At 46.6% G+C, this 25,160-nt stretch overlaps 1 protein-coding gene and 1 non-coding gene across 2 annotated transcripts in view; one reads left to right on the top strand and one right to left on the bottom strand.

Moving 5' to 3' along the window:
* LOC124544740 (endoglucanase E-4-like) overlaps positions 1-25,160 on the bottom strand; it is a 383,436-nt gene that overhangs the window by 113,373 nt on the left and 244,903 nt on the right. The gene's annotated exons all lie outside the window — the stretch shown is intronic.
* Trnal-caa lies at positions 5,807-5,881 on the top strand. The gene has a single exon. It is a non-coding gene; the product is annotated as a tRNA-Leu (tRNA).

Below are 25,160 nucleotides of genomic sequence, written 5' to 3'. Positions count from 1 at the left end.
TAGGGGACTGATGACCTCAGATGTTAAGTCCCATAGTGCTCAGAGCCATTTTTAAACACTATTTTCGGGTTAATTGTATCAAAACTCGTGCATGCACTATTTCTAAAATCATATGTGGCGGTACGTCTCTTGTTGACGATATATGTGAAAGATGTCTCAAAACTACGATTAAAGATGGTAACATTATACATATGTTCAAATGTGTGTGAAATCTTATGGGACTTAACTGCTGAGGTCATCAGTCACTAAGTTTACACACTACTTAACCTAAATTATCCTAAGGATAATCACACACACCCAAGCCCGAGGGAGGACTCGAACCTCCGTCGAGGCCAGCCGCTCAGTCCATGACTGCAGCGCCTAAGACCTCTCGGTTAATCCCGCGCGGCTTATACATATGGTTTAGGCTGATCATCTACTGAAGGTGTACGGAAAAGGTGGTACCATAGGTGCATAGTAAGAAAACTTACAGAATATGTGACATGAACAGCTATGAGAAAGCTTTATTGAAGACAGCTGCCAGATTTATTGAATACGAACCTCAATTTTTTTGTTTACTTAATTCCTAATTTTAGTGACTAAAATACACTGAAGCCCCAAAGAAACTGGTATAGACATCCGTATTCAAATACAGGGACCGAGCGAGGTGGTGCAGTGGTTAGCACACTGGACTCGCATTTGTGAGGACGACGGTTCAATCCCGCGTCCGGCCATCCTGATTTAGGTTTTCCGTGATTTCCCTAAATCGCTCCAGGCAAATGCCGGCATGGTTCTTCTGAAAGGGCACGGCCGACTTCTTTCGCTGTCCTTCCCTAATCCGATGAGACCGATGACCTCGCTGTTTGGTCTCTTCCCCCAAAACCAACCAACCAAATACAGAGATATGTAAACAGGCAGAATACGACGCTCCGGTCGGCAACGCCTATGTAAGACAACAAGTGTCTGGCGCAATTGTAAGAATGGTTACTGCTGCTACAATGGCAGGTTATCAAGATTTAAGTGAGTTTGGACGTGGTGTTATAGCCAGCGCACGAGCGATGGGACACAGAATCTCCAAGGTAGAGATGAAGTGGGGATTTTCCTGTACGACCATTTCACGATTGTTCCGTGAATATAAGGAATCCGGTAAAACATCAAATCTCCGACATCGCAGCGGCCGGAAAAAGATCCTGCAGGTACGGGACCAACGACAACTGAAGAGAATCGTAAACGTGAGAGAAGTGCAACACTTCTACAAATTGCTGCAGATTTCAATGCTGGGCCATCAACAAGTGTCAGCGTGCATGCCATTTAACGAAACATCATCGATATGGACTTTCGGAGCCGAAGGCCCACTCATGTACGCTTGATGACTGCTCGTGTACCCTTGATGACTGCACGATACAAAGCTTTACGCCTCGCCTGGGCCCGTCAACACCGACGCTGGACTGTAGATGACTGGAGACATGTTTCCTGTTGGGACGAGTCTCGTTCCAAATTGTATCGAGCGGATGAATGTGTACGGGTATGGAGACAACCTCATGAATCCATGCACCCTGCATGTCATGCGGAGGACTGTTCAAAGAGGTAGAGGCTCTGTAATGATGTGGGGCGGTGGGGCGTGTACAGTTGGAGTGACGTGGGACCCATGATACGTCTAGGTACTACTCTGACAGGTGACACATACGTAAGCATCCTGTCTGCTCACCTGCATCCATTCATGTCCATTATGCATTCCGACGGACTTGGGCAATTGCAGCAGGACAATGCGACACACCACGCGTCCAGAATTACTACATAGTGACTCCATGAACGCTCTTATGAGCTTACACACTTCCGATGGCCACCAAACTCCCCAGATGTGGATATTATTCAGCATATCTGGGATGCCTTGCAACGTGCTGTTCAGAAGAGATCTCCGACCCGTCGCACTCTTACGGATTTATGGGCCAGTCCTGCAGGATTCATGGTGTCAATTCCCTCCAGCACTACTTCAGACATTAGTCGAGTCTATGCCACGTCGTGTTGAGACACTTCTGCGTTCTCGCGGGAGCCCTACAATGTATTAGGCAGATGTACCGTTTCGGCTCTTCATTGTATATACATATATTTGACTCATCATTTACATTCGCTTAACAGAGGGCGGTCTGCCAACGACAAAGTTGCCACTGTTAAGCCTTCTTTAAAGCACCTAGTGTTAAGTGTTAACCCAGATTTCGGCGTAGATAACTACACCTGCTTCAGAACTGGTCACACTTGAGAATATTGCTATAAATAATGGCTATAGGCCTCAGTTGGTAAGACAGATGTATAACAAGAAAATAAATAAAAATAATACTACGTCTTCCACCCTAGGGGATGCGTTAGATGACAAACAAGTGGCAACGATATCTATCCCTTAGATAGGCAATATAAGTTACAAATTGGGGCGTTTACTCAGAGCCCATAATTACAGAGTCGCCTATTCTACTAATAATAGTTTAGATAGGAATTTAATTCACTCCTTGCAGAGTAAGAACGATAAACTTTCCCAATCAGGAGTATACAAAATTACATGCGGATATCGTCCAAAATTTTACACCGGGCAAACGGGACGAGCTCTGGATCCCAGGTATAAAGAGCATATTCCTACTAGAAGCGGTGACGGTACTAAGGGCTCTACTTATGCGGAACACCTTGTGCGAACGGCTCATGCACCGAGCCGTCCAGTTAATATCGAGTTACTTCATGCCGAGGTTAAGGGCTTAAAACTGGATGTTTTGGAAAAATGCAGAGCTTTAAGCATCTGCAACATGCTAAAGACAATATCCTTAACGACCAACTCCTACTAAGATATAGAAAATTCTTTGAAGGTTTCGCGCCTTTACTTTGTTCTTCATATTTGTAAATCTGATCATCTGGGGATTTTCACATGCGTGCGCTGATTGGCGAGCGCGGGTGGTCAAGCTGTTCGTCTTCTTTCTTTTTGTCCTCATTTTCCTTTTACGATGAAGGTGATTTTAGCCCGTTGAACACCTCACTTTTTATCCCTATACCTTTGTTACTGCGTCATCTTTAGATTACGTCCCCTCAGCACCCCCCCCCCCCCCCCTCTCAGGCTAACTAGTGGCTTTAGGTATAGTTTTGAAGAGTTCCTCCTGTTGTCACAGTTTGCTTCATATATAAGTTTCTTTACTAGCATAAGCAACCGTGTGAGGTTATTTTTAGGTTTCATCTCCCATTTAGCTCGTCTCTTGTTCTATCCATTCCATTGTTTGATATACGTTGATCCACGGTTGGGAATATATGGGCTATTTAGCCCCGACCCATGTATAAACTTTCTCGTATTCGTATGCGCATGCGCATTCAAGTAACTTCCCTAGTCTTGCGCATGTGTATAGGTAGCGGGTCAGGCGTGTAAGTGAGGGACCATAGCTGCAGTTTATAGCAGGTCATGGCCCATTGAACATGGGCCGGTGTGAGGTGGAGCGTATACCATTAAGTTAAGTAGTGGTTTTGACTTTGTACATATGTACTGTTTGTGTTTTCCTTTTCTTTTTCGTTTATAAATGTATAGCTATGGTGTTCTTTTAATCATTAACAAAGGTCTTCTTAGGCACTTGTGGGTTTTATTGTTGTTCTGAAGAAGGTGTAGTTATCTACGACGAAACCTGGGGTAACACTTAAAACTAGGTGCTTTTTTCGAAATCGAGGCGGGTTTTTAGTTTTTTTAATATATTAACCAACGACTGCTGATGCGCTGCGATGTTGAAGGTTCTTAAGTGAGTTCTTCCTGTTCTATGGAGATGCTGACGGTGGAAGCTTCTGACAGTACAAGGTGGGATGAGAGGGCAGGTTTTTGGTATTGGAGAGGACGCTTTAGGAATGAGATGAGGTGTGTAAATGTGAAATGAGTAATGAATTGGATGCAGTTGGTGAGGAGAAATTTGGCAATGGAAGAATAGTATGCAGCTTTCGGTTGTGGTGGGATTATGATCTGATAGGGTTTTTTAATTAAAACAAACATAATTAACATTCTACATCTTTATTCTTAATATCTATGTACTTGTTTGTCTACAAAGCCACCCTAGTGGAGAACACATTTCTCTCAACAAAGGACCACTTTTTTGAAACCGTCACTACAGAATATTTGACTTCGTTGATGGAGCCACAACCTCACCTCTGCTTGCACTGCTTCATCACTATCATAATGAAGTCATCGAATGTGTTTTTTAAGTTTTGGAATGAAATGGAAATGGGATGGGGCCAATTCGCGACTGTATGGAGGATGGTCGATGACAGTGACGGACTGTTGCAAATATCGCAGCGCTCGAGTGCGATCTGGCGTTGTCATACTGAATGAGAGGGTGCTAGGGTGATAACCGCGTCCGTGTCTGCTCCACTCCATACTTTTGTTACTACATCACGTGCCCGCAACCCCACCAGAAGGCCTTCAACGCCACGGGGGGGCGGCGGTCGTAAAGTTTGGTTCAAAAAATGGTTCAAATGGGACTTAACATCTGAGGTCATCAGTCCCCTAGAACTTAGAACTACTTAAACCTAACTAACCTAAGGACATCACACACATCCATGCCCGAGGCAGGATTCGAACCTGCGACCGTAGCGTTCGCGCGGTTCCAGACTGAAGTGCCTAGATCCGCTCGGCCACACCGGCCGGCCGGAGTCACTGAGTGCACCCCGCTTGCCAATAGCGCATGGCAGACCGGATGGTCACCCATCCTAGTCTAGCCCAACCCGACAGCGCTTAACTTCGGTGATCTGACAGGAACCCGTGGTTGTTCGTGCGTGTGCTAAGCTAAACATGTGGTTTCGTACTGAACTTTTTATGTTTCTTGCACGACGTCATTTTGGTTGCATCAAACGAAACAAATACTAGTTCAATGTTCAAAATGGTTCAAATGGCTATGAGCACTATGGGACTTAACATCTGAGGTCATCAGTCCCCTAGAACTTGGAACAACTTAAACCTAATTAACCTACGGACATCACACACATCCATGCCCGAGGTAGGATTCGAACCTGCGACCGTAGCGGTCGCGCGGTTCCGGGCTGAAGCGCCTAATACCGCTCGGCCACACCGGCCGGCCGTAATGTTGGGGCCGTTCAGTGTACATACTTACATGTAAACATGTATACATTCACTATGAGATGGAAAGTATACGGACACCCCTCCCTATGTAATCCAGAATTGACCACCAGGTGTTAGGGGAGGTGGACTCACCAGTGTAAATGAAGGCTGGGAGTATTGCGTTGCCAGCTGAGATGCAGCAACAGCAGCATGCGCCGGTCAGAATAGCTCAGTCACTTCGAATGTGGACCGGTTATTGGTTGTCATACGAGTAACAAATTCATCAGGAACGTTTTAACACGTGTACAGCTCTCCGAGTTGACTGTTGGTGGTGTGATTGTGATGTGGAAATGTGAAGGACCAAGCATAGTTATACCGAGACCAGGCAGACGTCATATACTGACCGACGGGGACCGTCAGGCATTGCGAAGGGTGGCTGTAAAATATCGCATGAAATCAATGAAAAGAATCTCTCGTGAGTTTCAAAGTGCCACCAGCAGCCCAGCTAGATCAATACTGTGGCTCTGGAGTTAAGGCGAAAGCAGTAAAATGGACGAGCAGCTCCTCATAATGAGGTTTTCACTCTGCAGCGGAGTGTGCGCAGATATGAAACTTCCTGGCAGATTAAAACTGTGTGCCGGACCGAGACTCGAACTCGGGACCTTTGCCTTTCGCGGGCAAGTGCTCTAACAACTGAGTTTGGAAGGTAGGAGACGAGGTACTGGCAGAAGTAAAGCTGTGAGGAGGGGACGTGAGTCGTGCTTGGGTAGCTCAGTTGGTAGAGCACTTGCCCGCAAAAGGCAAAGGTCCCGAGTTCGAGTCTCGGTCCGGCACACAGTTTTAATCTGCCAGGAAGTTTCAGTTCCTCATAAATCTCACATTTCTGCAATCAGTGCTAACTGACGCTTTCGGTGATGTAAATAGTGATGCAACTGGACAGTTATTTGGAGTGTCGCAATCCGATGGAAGGGTTTTGGTTTGCCTAAGGCCTGGAGAACGTTACCTGCCACCATGTGTAGTACCCACAGTGAAGTACGGAGAAGTTACAGTGAAGTTTTGTTTTATGTTATGGGGATGTTTCTCGTGTTTGGGGTGTGATCCCTTGTTCTACTTAATAAAGTGCAAAATCTGGAAGGATATGAACATATCTTACAGCATTGTGTATTGTGAAAAGTAAGTGAACAATTCCGAGACTGTTTTTATCAGCATGACAATGCACCATGTCATAAATCAGCATCTATGAAGGAATGGTTTGTGGACAACAGTATTTCTGAAATCGATTGGCCCAGACAGAGTCCTGATGTGAACCGAAAGCAACACCTTTCGGACGAGTTAGAACATCGACTTTACTCCAGACACCAGAGTCCAGCATTACTACCGTCTCTGGTTTCGGCTCTTGAGGAAACATGGGCTGCCACTGCCCCACAGACATTCAGACACCTCACTGAAAGTGTGCCCAGCAGAGTTCAAGGCGATTTAAAGGCGAAGGTAGACACACCTCATATTAATGTGCACTAGCAGGTGTCAGCACGCTTATGATCAGATAGTGGATATACAGGGTGTTTTAAAAAGAATATGCGTATTTAGAATGCATATATTTATTAAACTTTTAAGACATACGAAACTTTACACACATATTTACGAACCTCTCAAGTTTAGATTGCAGGTGTTCAATATGTCCTCCATCAGCGACACGATCAATTTCACATCGATACTCAAATTCGTCCCATACTCGGGCAAGCATGTCCTGATGTTATGGTAGTACAGATTCGGTTCTTCGACTCTTCCAGGGTCTGTGGGAGTGGTGGTACATAAACGGTGTCTTAAACGAAACCCCACAGGAAGAAGTCAGAGGATGTCATATCCAGTGACAGTGGAGCCCACCTGAGACGTGCTAACTCGCCAGCTCCTTGACGACCAATCCAACGGTTCGTTAGTTTCATTCAGATATTCACGCACTTGGTGACTACAGTGAGAGGACGTGCCGTCTTGTTGAAAAATGAAGTTATCTTCGTGCAGCCTCGGAAACAACCAGTTTTGAAACATAGTGAGATACTGCTGACCGTTAACCGTGTTTCCATCAAAGAAGAATGGGCGGTAAACAGATGACTGGGATATCGCACGAAACAAATTGACTTTTGGCGAATCTCGTACATGTTCAGTGGCTGCATGTGGGTGCTGCAGGCCCCAAATTCGAACACTGTGTTTGTTTACCTGATCACTAACATGGAAAGTCGCTTCATCACTGAACACGATGCGTTGTGCGAAAGTGTTATCATCGTCAATAGCACCAAGAATCTCGTTATAAAATGCCACACGTTTGCGTTTGTCATCAGGACGCAGACTTTGTAACAACTGTAACTTGTACGGCTTCATAACCAACCGACGTCTCAAAACATGGCAAATTGTTGTCGTAGGCAGTTGCAATCCCGCCTGGCAGGACGAGTTGATTTTGAAGGACTACGTTGGAAAGCAGTTTGAATTCGAGCAACATTTTCTTCAGGAACACGAGGGCGTCCAGGACTCTATCCTTTACATACACATCCTCCATCTAGAAACTGTCGGTACCACCTGCGAATGTTCCACCCATTGGGAGGATCAATTTGCTTCCACAACCTAGAACGTCTTTGCACTGTAATCACGGGATTGCACTTCGCAAACTCGAGAACACAAAATGATCTCTGCTGTGGGGTAGCCATTTTAAACATATGACAGTTACCAAGCAAAACAGAAGACAAATGACATCTAACGGCTATTAATATGAACCTGACTGTTTTCGTTTCTCCAATAGCCGAGCTGAGGAGCAGCGATCGATAATTAGATCTTCACTCTGCAGCGGAGTGTGTGCTGATATGAAACTTCCTGGCAGATTAAAACTGTGTGCCGGACCGAGACTCGAACTCGGAACCTTTGCCTTTTGCGGGAAAGTGCTCTACCATCTGAGCTACCCAAGCACGACTCACGACCCCTCCTCACAGCTTTAATTCCGCCAGTGCATCGTCTCCTACCTTCCAAACTTCACAGAAGCTCTCCTGCAGACCTTGCAGAACTAGCACTCCTGGAAGAAAGGATATTACGGAGACATGGCTTAGCCACAGCCTGGGGGATGTTTCCAGAATGAGATTTTCATACTGCAGCGAAGTGTGCGCTGATATGAAACTTCCTGGCAGATTAAAACTGTGTGCTGTGTGATGGTAGAGCACTAGTGCTAGTTCTGCAAGGTCTGCAGGAGAGCTTCTGTGAAGTTTGGAAGGTAGGAGACGAGGTACTGGTGGAATTAAAGCTGTGAGGACGTGTCGTGAGTCGTGCTTGGATAGCTCAGATGGTAGAGCACTCGCCCGCGAAAGGCAAAGGCCCCGAGTTTGAGTCTCGGTCCGGCACGCAGTTTTAATCTGCCAGTTTGGACACAATAAAACTTTGTAATACGTATATTCTTTCTGAAACACCCTGTATAATGATTTTTTAATATGTAGGTAAATAGGTAGAATCTATATTATATCTATTTATAGATAAATAATTACCAATAGTACCAAAAGTTATTCAACCTTTTTTGACTATTGATAACACACTAGTATCTGATGTGGGTAAGACTGTTCAGATACTGGGTGGTTACAATTAAAGTGCAACTACTCACAGAGGTCCAGAGTGGGTTTTAATTACCGTATGGCAGTGAAACCTGGTAGATGTGTGGAACCAATTTAGTCTAGAAAAAAATTAGTTCCAATTTTGCCCACAAGGTGCAAATCTGGCGCTGTGCAGCATTCGTCGACTTCTCCAGTGCCCCTAGTGAACAAATATTGTGTAGGCTGAGGCTAATAATGAAACCAACTTTGTGTTTTTCTCAATTGTTTGCGTTTTTCTGCCCGCATCCTGTTTCTAATCCACTGTATATGAAAGTCCGCCTCCGTAGCGTAACGGTAGCGTTACCCCTACCACGCAGGGGGCCCGGGTTCGATTCCCGGAAGGGGACTGGGTGTCGTGTGTCGTCATTGACTCGCAAGTCGCCGACGTGGCGTCACCTAAAAAGGACTTGCAATACGGCGGCCAACAGTGCCATACGACCGTTTCCATTTGTATATGAAAACATTAAACCTTTGACAATGTTGACTGGAATACTCTCTTTCAAATTCTGAACGTGGCAGGGGTAAAATACAGGGAGCGAAAGGAAGTGAGACAGGGTTGTAGCCTCTGCCCGATGTTATTCAATCTGTATATTGAGCAAGCAGTAAAGGAAACAAAAGAAAAATTCGGAGTATGTATTAAAATTCATGGAGAAGAAATAAAAGCTTTGAGGTTTGCCGATGACATTGTAATTCTGTCAGAGACAGCAAAGGACTTGGAAGAGCAGTTGAACGGAATGGACAGTGTCTTGAAAGGAGGATATAAGATGAACATCAACAAAAGCAAAAGGAGGATAATGGGATGTAGTCGAATTAAGTCTGGTGATGCTGAGAGAATTGGATTAGGAAATGAGACACTTAAAGTAGTAAAGGAGTTTTGCTATTTGGGGAGCAAAATAACTGATGATGGTCGAAGTAGAGAGGATATAAAATGTAGACTGGCAATGGCAAGGAAAGCGTTCCTGAAGAAGAGAAATTTGTTAACATCGAGTATAGATTTAAATGTCGGGAAGTCATTTTTGAAAGTATTTGTATGGAGTGTAGCCATGTATGGAAGTGAAACATGGACGATCAATAGTTTGGACAAGAAGAGAATAGAAGCTTTTGAAATGTGGTGCTACAGAAGAATGCTGAAGATTAGATGGGTAGATCACATAACTAATGAGGAGGTATTGAATAGGATTGGTGAGAAGAGGAGTTTGTGGCACAACTTGACTAGAAGAAGGGATCGGTTGGTAGGACATGTTCTGAGGCATCAAGGGATCACCAATTCAGTATTGGAGGGCAGTGTGGAGGATAAAAATCGTAGAGGGAGACCAAGAGATGAATACAGTAAGCAGATTCAGAAGGATGTAGGTTGCAGTAGGCACTGGGAGATGAAAAAGCTTGCACAGGATAGAGTAGCATGGAGAGCTGCATCAAACCAGTCTCAGGACTGAAGACCACAACAACAAGAAGATGAAAACATTTCTTTATGTCTTTCTTACTTTCACAGATTTGCACCTGGAGAGCGTAAAGCGGTTCCACATTAACGTTTTAGAGCATCTAACAAGCTTCGCTGCCGTATGATAATTACGCTGGACCTCTGTGAGTGGCTGCAGCTTAAGTATGATCACCCGGTACTTTTAGGGTGTCTTTAACAACCCTACGACGAAAAAACCGCGCGTATTTCACTCACACATGACACGGAATTACAGAATTTGGCGTTACGTTTTGAACGCACCCCGTACACTGCGAATAATACTGCGCCGGGCTAGACGCCCAGAGCGGGCAGCGAGACGTCACGGACACGTCATCGCAGGCGGGCTGTCACCGCGTTAGCCGGCCTCCGCCGCGTTGCGTGGGAAGGTATGCGTGGAACGCGCTGCCGCCGGTGCGTGCCCCCGCGCCTCATCAGCATGCGAGCGCTCCGGCGGCGATAATTACTGTCCTCCGGCCGCGGCAGGACTGCGGAAGAATGCAAGAAGCATTGTTCCGACGCCGCCGACCGTCGCCCGCCTCCGAGGACACTCGGCGCAGCTCGTTAGTTGGCTGCTGGGAAGCTCACCTCCCCAGTCGGTCAACAGACTCTCGCACCTTCCTGCGATTCGCGATCAAATCATTCTTGTTATGAGACGTTCCGGAAATCACTTTCGCCCGATGAATCACAAAGCGGCACGTTCTTCCGTATACGAAGTCACCGTCAAATTCTAGTGCGTCAGCACTCGGCCCTCAAGTTCTACATTTACATCGCCGTCTGCGTACATACTCCGCATACCAACATACGCTGTATGACGGAGGGTATCCAGGGCAACGAGACCATTTGGGATTCGTGCCAAGCATTTGCTTGAGTCTCTTGGTGTGGAGCGTGTGGCACCCCAACTCCAGGGTTTTACCCGCCTGCCTCCCTGGTTGCTCCAGAGGCCCAGCGTCCTTTTAGATTTGTCAGAGTACCGGACGAACTGCACTCCTTCGTTTGTTTTACCTCCTTATTTTACGACGTTTTAAACCAGCATCTCGACCGTGTACCAGTATTTACGGATGGCTCTAAACGGGGGGACTCTGTTGGTTGTGCTGTTGTTTTCCCTGATCGAGTCGTCAAGTTACGGCTTCCTGCGGCGTTTACCATCTTTGATGCCGAATTGTTTGCGATCTTGCGGGCATTGGAGCAGATGAGATGTGTTCCCAGTCTTAAGGTTCTCATCTGTTCTGACTCCCTGAGTGCCCTTCAGACCATGCAACACTTGTACCCAGCGGATACGGTCGTCCAGAACATTCACGATGCCCTACTCCACCTGCAACGGCAGGGGAAGGAGGTTTCTTTCTGCTGGGTGCCGGAGCACGTGGGTATTAGGGGAAACGAACTGGCGGATGTGGCTGCCAAAGATGCATGTTCCCTCCCTCACGTTGTTGAATGTGCCGTCCCCCTCCATGCTGTTACCTCCCTTTTTCGTTTTCGTGTTATGCGTCAATGGGAAGAGGAGTGGCTGGCAGTCGGTGAAAATAAGCTGCATCTGGTCAAGGCCACCACGCGGCCATGGCGTACGTCCCATCAGTCATGCAGGCGGGATGAGGTTCTCCTCACTCGCCTCCGCATCGGGCACAGTCCCTTAATGCACGGTTTTTTACTCCGGCGGGAGGACCCCCCAATCTGCAGTGCTTGTGGCGTCCAGATTACTGTCCGCCACATTTTCTTGACTGTCCTTTATTCTCTGACCAGAGGGCGGCGGTTTCCTTGCCACCGGATTTGCCCTCTATTTTGCAAGACGACGCAACAAATGTGGTTAAGGTCTTACGGTTTTGTGTCCTGTCCAATTTGTTGGTTGGTTGGTTGGTTGTTTTGGGGAAGGAGACCAGACATCGAGGTCATCGGTCTCATTGGATTAGGGAAGGATGGGGAAGGAAGTCGGCCGTGCCCTTTGAAAGGAACCATCCCGGCATTTGCCTGAAGCGATTTAGGGAAATCACGGAAAACCTAAATCAGGATGGCCGGACGCGGGATTGAACCGTCGTCCAATTTGTTGCCTCGGATTTCAGGGAGAGGATTTTAATGTGCTGCTGGGTGACTGGCTCACCCAGGTTTTAGGTAAGAGGCCCGCCAGTCACGATTACCTACTTGTTTCACTTCGATTTCTGTTCGTGTCCTTTAGTCGTTCTCCTTGTTCGCTGTCCGTCTTCGTCCCTTCACCGCATGTGTTACTGTTTCAATGCGTTTGGGCGCTGATGACCACGCTGTTTAGCGCCCGAAAACCTCAAACCACACACCTCACACACACATTGTATCACTCCTAGTCATTCCCTTTCCTGCATTGTGTTGTACAGGTCCCGGCTGTCAGTTTTCGGGGTGACGTTCCTTGTCTGTTGCACTTAGTCGGCCAATACAGGGACGGTTAATGCTGTTTGTGGATGACGCTGGAGGTGTCGTCCAAAAAGGTCCCCCAAGTGCTCGATTGGAGGCAGATCTGGTGATCAAGCAGGCCGAGGCAACATATCTACAGTCTGTAGAGGATTTTGGGTTACAACAGCGGTATTTGGTCGAGCGTTAACCCGCTGGAAAACACCCCCTGGAGTGCATTTCCTGAATGGCACGACAACAGCCGAGTCACCAGGTTGACATACAAATTTTCAGCCAGGATGCGTGGAATAACCACGAGAGGGCCCTGCTGTCACACAAAATTGCACCCCAGAGCATAACTTCATATGTAGGTTGTAATGGTTCTTTATTTACGTGACCATTACGGCACTCCAACCCCAGTTCTCGATACCAGTAATATCGTACTACTTTTCTGCTAAGTAACAGGCATATGTTTGTGTCAATATTCACATTTGGTTTTATTAATGTATAGGTACTCCGATGTGTCGATATATCACAGTGATATAGTTCTTGTGTGTATTCATTTCTGTGAGACTGTCATAATCTTTGACTTACTTGTAACCGTTTTGGCGCGAATGCGCACAGAACAGTCTTTGCGCTGCCCGAGGGATTCGTGATCAATGCAAAAGCAGTAAGAACCCAGTGGCGAAGAGTACTCTCGGCAAACGCGAACTGAGATTCCTACCAGATCTTGCGACTTCTCTGTTTTCAACCCTTTCAGTTGCTTGGCAAAGCCAGGGTTGTTACCCATTTCTGTGTCTTCCATTACAGAAGTTTGTGCTGCGCTCAAATGATGATATTATCGGTACGAATCCTGTTGGTGAAAGGAATGTGCACCTCCAGTTTTCGTCTCTCAAGGAGTCAGAGGTCGCTGCTCTTTCCATCAACAGGATATCCGCCATTACGCTGTGTTATGTGTCATATTTCTCTGTAACGTCCCGCGGAATGGAGGTATGTGACACTGATGATGTTATTTCGATCGTTTACGTGTACATATTTACCACATAACCGATAGTACAGTGTGCCGAATGCGTACTTACTGCACGCATTTTATCAATAGACCTTTGGCCGTCCATCCGGTGCTTCACAAGAGGAACACAGAACGTGTGGCGCGTGTGGTTTCTACCTATCCCTTTCATCTTCATAACCATCCATACGTACAACTTACACACCCAAAACTATACTGCATAACATCTCACCATAGTCATCCAAAGGCTACTCGGTCAGGAATCTCACTGACTCCAGAAGAATTGTCTTCAGTGACGAATGCCGCTTCGAAGTGAGCCCCGATAACCAGCGAAAACGAGTCTGGAAAAGTCTCGGACAGCAGTGGGATACCAACCAGAATGTCGCCCGACATAGGGCCCGACAACTGGGAATCTTTTCATAGCAGGATCCCTCTGGTTGTCATCTGCGGCAGCTCACAGCACAGTGAGTGGTATCTCGACGAGATTCTCCGCCCCGTTTCTACATCTACATCTACATCTACATCTACATCTACATTGATACTCCGCAAGCCACCCAACGGTGTGTGGCGGAGGGCACTTTACGTGCCACTGTCATTACCTCCCTTTCCTGTTCCAGTCGCGTATGGTTCGCGGGAAGAACGACTGTCTGAAAGCCTCCGTGCGCGCTCTAATCTCTCTAATTTTACATTCGTTATCTCCTCTGGAGGTATAAGTAGGGGAAGCAATATATTCGATACCTCATCCAGAAACGCACCATCTCGAAACCTGGCGAGCAAGCTACACCGCGATGCAGAGCGCCTCTCTTGCAGAGTCTGCCACTTGAGTTTATTAAACATCTCCGTAACGCTATCACGGTTACCAAATAACCCTGTGACGAAACGCGCCGCTCTTCTTTGTATCTTCTCTATCTCCTCCGTCAGACCGATCTGGTACGGATCCCACACTGATGAGCAATACTCAAGTATAGGTCGAACGAGTGTTTTGTAAGCCACCTCCTTTGTTGATGGACTACATTTTCTAAGCACTCTCCCAATGAATCTCAACCTGGTACCCGCCTTACCAACAATTAATTTTATATGATCATTCCACTTCAAATCGTTCCGCACGCATACTCCCAGATATTTTACAGAAGTAACTGCTACCAGTGTTTGTTCCGCTATCATATAATCATACAATAAAGGATCCTTCTTTCTATGTATTCGCAATACATTACATTTGTACGTTTCCCTTTATGGCAAGCCATCCTGAACTTATATTTCAGCAAGGTAATGCACGTCTGGATGGGGCAAGAGTTTGCACTGATTGTCTTCGTGCTCACAAAAACCCTACCTTGGCTAGCAAGGTCCCGGATCTCTCCATAGTTGAGAAAGTTTGCAGGGCTATGGTCAGGGCCTCCATCTAGCTCGGAATTTTCACGATCTAACGTGCCAATTGGAAAGAATCTAATGACATGTCTCAGGAGGACATCCAACAGTTCCGTCAATCAGTCCCCAGCCGAATAAGTGCTTGCATCAGCTCCGTCAATGTCCGCCCCCGGTAGCTGAGTGGTCAGCGCAACAGAATGTCAATCCTAAGAGCCCGGGTTCGATTCCCGGCTTGGTCGGAGATTTTCTATGCTCAGGGACTGGGTGCTGTGTTCTCCTAATCATCATCATTTCATCCCCATCTTCGCGCAAGTGCCGAATCGAAAGACTTGCACCCGCCGAACGGTCTACCCGACGGGAGGCCGTAGTCACACGAACGGAGCTCCGCCAACTAGTCCCTTGTCGAATAACTGTTAGCGAGGTCTACTAACCAGGTGTGCTCCATCTGCATACTACATAGCCCAGTAGATAGATAGACTGCTTCTGAACAAGAAGACCTTGAGAGTGAGTGTTTAAGAGCAGAAATATGTTTTGGAAGCTTTACCTACCGCCTGTCACGTGGGGCATAAGACACTTAGCATCGCCACGAGGCGTCAGAGGCCATTTCATCTGTGGCAAAACCTGTTCCCCATGACGTGACCTATCTCCCACAGACGTATGTCGCCAAGACTTTGAAACACCCTGCACGCACAGGGTACGCCAGAAATGTTACGAGAAGTTGTGAGGGGTTGTATAGGGTACCTTGTGGAACAAATAGAGGTTAGGAAGCTGTGTCCGGAAACATCATCCAAAGACGCTGCAGAGAGTTGACGTTACAGGGCTGCCTCTAGGTTACCACTTCGGCAGCAAACCTGACTTTGTGAATTGCCTGACATTAGGTGGAAAGTCTCGTAATGTTGTTTGCTATTCAGTAATCGAGACTGACTGCCACGATCGCCAGTGGAGAAGATGGAGATAGCTGCTGCGTAGACTGGTTTCGTCTCCTATGAAAAAACCTCTGTTATAACCGAAACCAAACTAATACAAAAAAATACCGGTTATTTAGAACTAAAATACCCGTTTCGGCTTTAACCGGTCAGTTTTGCCCATCCCTGTTACTTAAGCGCGGTGAACGGTGTCACACGTTGAGGGATCGTTGTGTAGGACACAAATAAGTTGCGTTGTCGTGTGAGACAATGTTATCAGCACCTGACATAGTTTGAAAGGGGAGTCTTTGTGGCTCTCGGTTTAGCCGGCTGATCGGATCGTGCACTATCAACATTTATGGAGCACGGGTGTGACAGCGGCCTGATGTTGGACTATATGGCAACGTTAGGACAGGCTCACTCGTATAGAACAACACAGACTGAAGGTGATATTAGGCTTGCTACCTCTAGACCTAGCAGTAAGGAGAGGTGCACAATATTGGCTCAAAAAGCGCGAATACGATGAGGTAAATGAGGTACTGAGCACAAGAGCCGTATCGAGTAAGTAAGCAAAAGCATGCTTTGATAGAGAATGGCAAGAAATCTGGGACAGGCAGAAACAGGGAGGAGAACCTACCAGGTCTTCCCCAACATACAGATAAAAGAAAGAACGAGAATGACATACTTCGTTCTGACCAGGGGAGCTATAAATTGCCTATCGGGACGTGGTCCGTATCCCACCTACATACTAAAAAATACGGCTCAAATGGCTCTAAGCACTAGGGGCCTTAAAATCTGAGGTCATCGTTCCCCTAGATTTAGAACTACGCAAACCTAACTAACCTAAGGACATCACACACATCCATGACCGAGGCAGGATTCGAACCTGCGAACGTAGCAGCAGCGTGGTTCCGGACTGAAGCGCCTAAACAATACGATAGCTCATCACAGACACTTGTGAATGTGGAGCAATCTATACCCCGGATCGTACCGTCTGGGAGTGTGCTGTTAGACATGATGTTACAGACCAGGACAGGGACGCATTTGAAAATTCAACAGTGCATAACATAAAAAAGGTATGAGGAACTGTGGCATAAGCTGAACTCGCTCACAGCTAAGGTATCAGGTTGTGAACTGGAAGCCTACATGGCCGAGAGACAACCAATAAGAGGCCTTACATCATGATAACGCGACGCGCCACGGCAGAACATCCACTTACAACCACCTTCTGGAAGCAGTAAAGGAGACGGGCTTCGGGAAGGACCCAGAAGGACTTCCCGAGACTCTGTCAGCCATCTCCCAATCTCTACACCTTGTTTGGCAAACAGCATAGCCCTGTCAATCCTGAGTTGCACCTCAGCGCCCCCGGGGCTAACCATCCAGACAAATGAGAGATCCAGGTTGGTTCTAATACCAAGTACAGTGGGGTAGTGCAGTGCAGTGCTGTGTAGTACGGTAATAGTGTAGTCTAGAATTATAAACTACAAAACTTGTGATCTACCAATGACGCATAGTGTAATAATTGGTGTCCAAAATTAAAGCAACAACCGGAAATTTGGAAGGGTTGCGTTTATTTTTCCATATTTTTATTTATTTAGCGTATGGCTAATACAGACATATCATGAAATTACATATACATATGTACATATTGACAGACAAGAAACTCAAGTTTGTCTTTACAACTGAATATCCAGTCCTTCAATCCAGCGCACTGCATCTGGAGTTGGTAGCAGGAAGTCCTCTTTGGCGCCGTGATAGGCTCGAATCCTGCATTCACTGACAATGTGGTGAACAGTCTGGTATGGAGCCCCGCAGTCACAAGCTGGATCAGGCAGCTTCTTCCACTTAAAGAGAGCATCCCTGCATCGCCCATGGCTGGTACGGATTCTTTTGAGAGTAGACCACGTCTTGCGTGGTAAGTCGAATCCACTTGGAAGTTTAGCACCTGAGAAGATGTTATGCAGGTGCACATCTGTCACTGCTTCCCACCGACCTTTCCATTCTTCAAGAGGTTTTAAATTCTTAGCAACCATGTCAGCAGCATCGCACAGAGTTGGATGACGTGATTTCAGTCTCTTGCGATTTAAAAGTGGCTGGTACTTATGCACGGGTACGTTAGAATTCCTGGAGATCTTGTGGAATTCTCTCATAAGGGCAGTACATCTGCGTAGATCAGGAGGCATTATACCGGTTAACAGTGGAAGCCAATAAACTGGAGTAGATCTGATTGTGCCAGATATTATGCGCATTGTTGTATTCAGCTGGGTATCAACAAGCCTTGTATGATGACTATTCATCCAAACAGGCGCACAATACTCAGCACTTGAGTATACCAAGCCCAGAGCTGAAGTTCGCAGGGTGGTTGCTGAAGATCCTCAGGTAGTTCCGCATAGCTTATGGAGGATGTTGTTTCGAGTCCTCAGCTTTTGAGCTAAGTTAAGAAGGTGTTGTTTGAAGCATAGTGTACGATCCAGGATGACACCAAGATATTTTGGGTTCCAGTTGTGACGAAGAATTCTGCCTCTGAAACTTACCTCCAGTTTTACGTTCGCCAACCGGTTATTTAGATGGAAGCAACACACTTCTGTTTTACTCACACTGGGTTGGAGTCTCCAGATTTTGAAGTAATTGTCTAATGCTGACAGGTCATTGACTAAAATCTCTTCTGTTGTCTTCATTTACTGGTGTTTGACGGCTAGAGCTAGGTCATCGGCATAGCAGTATTTTCTGGACGAAGTGTCGGGTAGATCAGATAGATATAGGTTGAACAGTAAGGGTGAGAGAACTGATCCTTGAGGCAATCCGTTGTTCAGCTTCCTCTCCTTACTTATGTTGCTTCCAGTGATTACCTGAAACTTCCGATCACTTAGCATGCTGTTAATCAGTCGAGCCATTGTTCTGCAGGGTATGATGCGGAGAAATTTGCAGATAAAGCCTTCCCTCCACACAGTGTCGATAGCGGCAGTTAGATCAACAAATGCCACAGATGTTTTCTGCTTCATTTGGTATCCTGACTCTATGAAGGATGTGAGAGACAATACTTGGTCGCAGCAGCTACGCCCTGGTCTGAAGCCTGCCTGATCAACTGGAACGTTCTCTAAGATAGCGCTACTTCTTCTGTTATGTATTAGCCTTTCAAAAAGCTTGTAGCAGCAGCTGAGTAGGGAAATGGGGCGATAGTTTTCTACCTTGTTGCTGGGTTTGCCAGGTTTCAGATCAGATATTATCTTCACCTTTTTAAACTCAGATGGAAGTTGACCAGTCAGCAGGATGTCAGTGAAGAATTCTGCCAGCCATTTATTAGCTTTTCCTCCCATATGGATCAGGAATTCTGGGTGGATACCATCGAATCCAGGTGCCTTAAGAGGTTTGAGGTCCTTCAGTCCAGAGTCAATGTCTGAAACTGTGAAGGGATGGGTATACTCAGATGAGGCGGTAATGATGTGGGAAGCAATTTGGTCTGGTGTTACTTCGGAATTTTTTCTGCATGTTGGTGCACTTCCTCCCAGTTTTTTCAGAAGACTCCGTGCTTTCGTGCTCGAGTGGGTAAAGTCCATAGTTTTGACTGTTTCTGCTCATTTCTGCCTCCGAGACATGTCGAAGGTGGACAATAGTTCCGTAGCTATCTCTGGGTCACCACTTTGCTGGAAGTATTGGTACAGTGTTTCACTTTCCTCATTCCATCCTGGAACATATTCTTTTCGGTATCCTCTTGGCATACTCTTTTTAGCTGTTGCTGTTACTGCACCAATGAAGCGTTGATAGTTATTATGTGATGGAGGTATCCATCGAATGGTCTTATCCAGTTCCGTTGAAAACTTCATCCAATCGGCTTTCTGGAAATTCCATCGAGCATGCGGAGTTGATCGTATGCCAGGAACAGTGCAGCCAATTTGTATTATTACAGGTCTGTGTTGGCTGTGAGGAAAGGCATCTATCACTTTCCTTGTGGTGTTGATGGGAAAGCCAGTTACGTTGCAGCTAACAAAGCATAAGTCAGGATTTGAACCCTTGTCCCAAGTAGCTGACCTGAAAGTGCCTTGATCTTTGGCATCAACACTCTTCCATAAAACAGTATACACGGGTTATAGTAATATGGAATCAATGTAAAGAATACATAATGTTAACAACTGCAACATGTATAACGGTGGGAAAAAAATGTTCTTAGCTTTTACCAACTTAAAGGATTTACACACACGTTCCGAAAACTGGTTAATGCGCTCAGCATGGGATATGACCAGCTGTGGCAGCAATACGAGCCTGACAGCAAGGGGACACGCTGTGAATGATGTCCCCAATGTCATGTTGAGGCAACAACGCCTATTCTTCCCGCAGAGCTACTGGCAAATCTTGGAGAGTGGTTTGTGGATGCTGACGAGATGCAAACCTGTCTCCCTAGTGGATCCCACACGTGCTCTGTGGGATTCAAGTCGGGAGAGTGAGCAGGCCATGCTACACGTACAGTATCTTCCATTTAGAAGAATAAATCAACCACCCATGCTCTATGAGGTCGAGCATTATCGTCGTCAGCGCGAAACCCGGGTCCACAGTACCTCGCAGACAGCCGCACATGAGGTCCCAAAATCTGCCCACCATACCAGAAAGAAGTTAAACCTCGCAAATTTACCCATACAATTCCATGAAGAGGTGTTCAGGAGGTCAAGATAATCCCTGCCCACAACATTAGGGATCTTCCCCGATACCGGTCTCTTTCCACAATGTTTGTGTGCCGAAATTGTGCTCAACGTTCCCTCCACATGCAAATCCGCCGAGAATCACTCTACAGACCAAATAAGACTCATCTATGAAAAGAGCATTGGTCCACTTTCGACAGTCCAGGTGACACGTTGACGACACCACTCTAGACATTCCTTTCTGTGAAGACCCATTAGAGGCACACATACAGCAGCTCTCCGACAGTAAATGCCACTCTGCGTACACCGTTTGCCTCGACACAACGAGTCCAGTGGATGCTGCGAGGTCAGATGCCAGTTGCTGTGTAGTACTAAGGCGGTACCGTCGTGTCCTTACTGCCAAATAACGGTCCTCTCTTTCTGATGTCACTCGTGGTCGGCCCTGCCCTGGTCTTCGGGAACAGTTTCGGTCTCTATTATCTGTCGCCACATCCGAGAAACAACAGAACGATTCTCATTAAGCCATCTGGCCACATCAGTTTGCGAGTGTCTTGATTCCATTCTTCCTATGTCCCTCCACCGCAGAGAGTTTGGTAGGCGTCTTCTCTGTGACATACTGCACCGTCTGTGACTGTGCACACAGCGGTTGTGGCTTGAGACTACCCGGGAAGCACTACCCCATTTGCTTTGTGCTCTGACGTCATCGTTGGCGTGGTTGTCTGTGGACCGCATCGCCATCTTCCGTGCGGAACACTATCGTACAGACATGTGAATTAGACACAGGACAGGGAAATAGCAGTCTGTTGCTTTAATTTTGGACACCAGTGTAGATCACTAGTGCGAGCCTTCTGGATTCCGGATGGCCGAATGGTAGTACGAACACTTTTCCTTTTTTTTAGTTACTGTGATGTCTTTCTTTTAATGTAGTTATTCTACGTCGATTTTTCCTCCCTTAAATAGCATGATGCTTAGTTATTACTAAAACATTAGAAATTATGTTAAAATATTATTTGTTTCATTCATTATGTGCGACATTCGGTCTGTTCTTTTTTTTTTTTTTTTTTTTTACAGATAACACACTAAAACGAACATCTACATGTACATCTACGCGGATACTCTGCAAAATTGGTTCAAATGGCTCTGAGAACGATGGGACAACTTCTGAGGTCAGCATTCTCCTAGAACTTAGAACTAATTAAACCTAACTAACCTAAGGACATCACACACATCCATGCCCGAGGCAGGATTCAAACCTGCGACCGTAGCGGTCGCTCGGTTCCAGACTGTAGCGCCTAGAACCGCACGGCCACTCCGGCCGGCTGTCCAGCCCAAATCCTGTATCATTTCAGTGACCTCTCTCCCACATTTCGCGATAATACAAAACATGCTGCCCTTCTTTGAACTTTTGCGATGTACTCCGTCAGTGCTATCTGGTAAGGATCCCACACCGCGCAGCAGTATTCTAAAAGAGGACGGACAAGCGTAGTGTAGGCAGTCTCCTTAGTAAGTCTGTTACATTTTCTAAGTGTCCTACCAATAAAACACAGTCTTTGGTTAGCCTTCCTCATAACATTTTCTATGTGTTCCTTCCAATTTAAGTTGTTTGTAATTGTAATACCTAGGTATTTAGTTGAATTTACGGCCTTTAGATTAGACTGATTTATCGTGTAACCGAAGTTTAACGAGTTCCTTTTAGCACTCATGTGGAGGACCTCGCACTTTTCGTTATTCAGGGTCAACTGCCAATTTTCGCACCATTGAGATATCTTTTCAAAATCGTTTTTCAGTTTGTTTTGACCTTCCGATGACTTTATTGGTCGATAAACGACAGCGTCATCTGCAAACAACCGAAGACGGCTGCTCAGATTGTCTCCCAAATCGTTTATACAGATAAGGAACAGCAAAGGGCTATAACACTCCCTTGGGGAACGCCAGAAATCACTTCTGTTTTACTCGATGACTTTGCGTCAGTTACTATGTACTGTGACCTCCCTGACATGAAATCACAAATCCAGTCACATAACTGTGACGATATCCCATAAGCACGCAATTTCACTACAAGCCGCTTTGTGGTGCAGTGTCAAAAGCCTCTCGCAAATCCAGAAATACGGAATCGATCTGAAATCCCTTGTCAATAGCACTCAACACTTCACGTGAATGAAGAGGTCGTTGTGTTTCACAGGAACGATATTTTCTAAACCCATGTTGAGTGTGTGTCAGTAGACAGTTTTACTTCGAGGTAATTCATAATGTTCGAAAACAGTGTATGTTCCAAAATCATACTGCATATCGACGTTAAGGATATGGGCCTGTAATTTAGTGGATTACTCATACTACCTTTCTTGAATATTGGTGTGACCTGTGCAACTTTCCAGTCTTTGGGTATGGATCTTTCGTCGAGCGAACGGTTGTATATGGTCGTTAAGTATGGAGCTAATGCATCAGCATACTCCGAAAGGAACCTGATTGGTATACAGTATGGAGCAGAAGACGTGCTTTTATTAAGTGATTTAAGTTGCTTCACTACTCCGAGGAGCCGGCTGGAGTGGCCGAGCGGTTCTAGGCGCTACAGTCTGGAACCGCGCGACCGCTACGGCCGCAGGTTCGAATCGTGCCTCGGGCATGGATGTGTGTGATGTCCTTAGGTTTAAGTAGTTCTAAGTTCTAGGGGACTGGTGACCAAAGTAGTTAAGTCCCATAGTGCTCAGAGCCATTTGAACCATCGACTCCGAGGATATTTACCTCTACGTTACTCATGTTGGCAGCTGTAAAATAAATATGCCCCACTCGTCGTCAGGGTGCCTGTCGAACAAGTGTCACCACCACAAGAGAGAATTACGGTGTTGTGCACAAAACTCATCGTAGCGTTGTCACGTCTGCGCCTGCCATCTGGAAACAAATAACTGGCTTTCAGCATTCTGGCTTCCCGCAGCAGTCGCACTAGGGAATGAGCGTTGGCAGTAGCACCACAACAGAAACGGCTCCTTCCGTGGTGCTGCCGTCACCGGTAAGCGTGATCTACTGGCGAATGGGATCGGTTCTTAATCAGCGATGAATCATGGGTCCGCACTGCGCTGGATGACCATCGTCGGTTAGAGGTTCTGTTCTTCCAGTGTTTCGGAGAGGCACAGCGGTGTTACATCAGACGTCATGGTGTGAGGTCGAGCCCAACGAGAGTGACATGTTATGTCGCGTACGTCACGACACAGCACAGACCAGGTCTTACGAATGCCAGCAGCCGTAACCGGCGGGGAGGGAGTAACTATTTTACCCAAATTTAAAATTCTTGACTGCGCGTTTAAATCCATCCACGCTCTCGACAGTACAGGATGAATCTACGACCTTTAATGGGTACCTTTTCAATTGCCTACTGATTTCCCGTGGGCCCTGCACGGAGCCGAGCGTTTACGAAGTGTGGCGGACAAGCCGACTCGAGGCCTACGTGAAAGGCAGGCCGCGGCACGTACGTCACGAAGGTAGGCCAAGCTCGCTCAACTCAGCAGACAAACTGCGTTTCTACACCTGTTTACTCGTCATTAGCGTCTATGTACAATAGAGAATTGCATCTTCTGCTGGAATCCACTACTATGGGAACTTGCTGTTATTAATCCTACAATGATAGGGAGTCCATAGACCTCCTAATAATTCGTTGCGGCTGTACTGGGGTACAATACAATTAAAATCATACCAAAATGATTATCAGTTGCATAGACACCACATCATCTATGAAATGAGGACTGTTACACGGAAGATACTAAATGCTATAAACAAGCCGTTTACCATTTATGTCGAGAATTGATTTTAAATCTTGTTGTACGATTAGTAATGAGTAAGACTTCATAATAGCAGATTCCAGTAGAAGATGCAATTCTCGTTAGTACGTGCCCACCCAGCTGCGAAGTAACAGGTTCAGAAACGCATTTTTCCCGTTGAGTTAAGCGAGTGAGCGAGGTCAGGCCTACCTTCGTGACGTACGCGCCGCGGCCTGTCTTTCTCGTGGGCCTCGAGCCGACTAGTGTGACGTCACAAGTTCGTTGCAGGACCAGTATACCTCGTGCGCCCCGTGTCTCGGTGCTGTGACGTATGATGTGAGGTCACGGCTGGTATTGTCTGAATGGACTCTGATGGCACAGCTGTATGTCACGAACGTCCCGCGCCCTTACGCATTGCCTCTCACGCGTGAATACGATGGTGCTTCTTTTCAACACGACACTGCTCGCCCACGCGTGACACATATCTCTAACAAACTGCATCCGTGCTGCTGATGTACGCGTATGGCCAGCGAAATCCCTATACCTGTCCCCGATACAACAAGCGAGGTGCCGCAATGGTTAGCACACTGGATTCGCATTCTGGAGGACGACGGTTCAAATCGCTTAACGGAAATGCCGCACAGTCACTTCGAAAAGGTCTCGGCCGATTTCCTTCCCCATCCTTTCCATATCCGAGCTTCTGCTCCGTCTCTAATGACAAAGCTGTCGATGAAACGTTAAACAATAATCTTCCTTACTCCCGGTGAACGCGTGTGGGACCAGTTCGAAGCCGGCCGCTGTGGCCGAGCGGTTCTAGGCACTTCAGTCCAGAACTGCGCTCCTGCTACGGTCGCAGGTTCGAATCCTGCCTCGGGCATGGATGTGTGTGATGTCCTTAGGTTAGTTAGGTTTAAGTAGTTCTAAGTTCTAGGGGACTGATGACCTCAGATGTTAAGTCCCATAGGGCTCAGAGCCATTTTTTTGAGCACGCAGAAGTGTCACAACACGACTTGGCAT

This window comes from Schistocerca americana, chromosome 8 (assembly GCF_021461395.2).
Source record: "Schistocerca americana isolate TAMUIC-IGC-003095 chromosome 8, iqSchAmer2.1, whole genome shotgun sequence".
Classification (NCBI taxonomy): domain Eukaryota; kingdom Metazoa; phylum Arthropoda; class Insecta; order Orthoptera; family Acrididae; genus Schistocerca; species Schistocerca americana.
This window is presented reverse-complemented; position numbering and strand designations above follow the sequence as displayed.